Source organism: Mus pahari, chromosome 23 (assembly GCF_900095145.1).
Source record: "Mus pahari chromosome 23, PAHARI_EIJ_v1.1, whole genome shotgun sequence".
NCBI lineage: Eukaryota > Metazoa > Chordata > Mammalia > Rodentia > Muridae > Mus > Mus pahari.
The window spans coordinates 19763855-19765214 of NC_034612.1; the positions used below are offsets into that span (position 1 = coordinate 19763855).

At 51.0% G+C, this 1360-nt stretch overlaps 1 pseudogene; it reads left to right on the forward strand.

The window, feature by feature from the left end:
* Positions 1–570: 570 nt before the first annotated feature.
* On the forward strand, positions 571–1064 carry LOC110339052 (annotated as a pseudogene).
* The last annotated feature ends 296 nt before the right edge of the window (positions 1065–1360 follow it).

Below are 1360 nucleotides of genomic sequence, written 5' to 3' on the forward strand. Positions count from 1 at the left end.
AGGGGTATAGGAAACTTTCAGGATAGCATTTGAAATGTAAATAAAGAAAAATCTATTGGGAAATTAGGATTATTGACATTCAGACATTATTGCTAAAGTTGGGTCTTAATTTCTGTCATTTGTTGAGTTTGTGGTGTTTGTGTAGCCCTCCTTTGATTGTCTCAGTGCTGTCCCCTGTGGCCCCTCTGGTGTGTTTATTCCTTCAGTGAGCTCCGAAGAGCTGGTTTAGTGATTTTAAATTAATTATGCAGAGTTTTTAATTTTTGTTCAGTTCTCATAGATAACTGTGCTGGGTATAATAATGTTGGTTGGCAGTTGCGGTATTTAAGAGCATGAATACATTTCTCCAGGCACTCGGGCTTTAAATTTTTCTATTGGGAGCACCCCCCAGCCAGCGGCTGAGCTGGATGGGCGCAGGTGTGCGCTCATCACAGTGCAGGTGCGAATCTCCCGCGCTGTGCTGCGGCTTCCTCAGTGTCCTGTCCGCCCTCAGGACGGCCCAGCACCCAGCTCTGTGCAGCCCTCCGACCTCCAGCTGCTGCCGGCGCGCAGGACCCTCATCCCTGGCCAATGGCCAAGTGGCCTGTGGCTGAGCCACTCAGGCTCCGAGTGCCTTGGGAGCAGCTCCTGCTCAGCAGCTTCCCCAAAGTGCAGCTGCTCTGGGTCCTGCCCTCTGGGGACAGCTCGACTCATCAAGCACCAAGGGGACGCGGGAACCATGGCAGAGCCTGCTACTGCGCCCGCCCCGCATGCGACGCGGGGACCACAGACAGGAGCTGCAGGGCTGTAGCATGGAGCCCCCGGAGAGCCACTTCCTGCCAAGCAGGAGGAACCCCGGGTCAGCGGGGCCACGGGCAGTGGCGACAGGGTAGAGAGTATGGGCAGCCCGCAGGTAGCCGGCAGGGTGCACAGCCAGCAGGAGTTTGGGCAGTATAATACATTCCAGTATTGGAGGAACCCTCTGCCACCTATTGATCGGGCAGCTCTCGAAGATCTGCGTGCAAACAGCCTGGCAAACACTTGAAGACAGGAATGAAGGAGTTGAGATTGACATGGAGTCCTGACAGAAGGATCTGAAGAAATGGGAGTCACTGAATTTGATGAGATCTAAAGGAAAAGTTCTCCATATTTGAGATGAAACTTTTTTCAAACCTGGAGAATGAGGAAGAGTTTTGGGATTAAATAACTTGTGACTACCATCTCCTAATGGAGTGTTGTCCAGACAAAATACTTCATGTATGTGTTTTTGATGAAAAAAGCCTTGTTCGTGCTCTTGACTTTGAAGACGCTTATCTTATCTTGGAAAAAGAGGTTTTTGGCAGTTTCAGCGGAAGCACTCAGGTCTCCTGGGCTTGTTCTG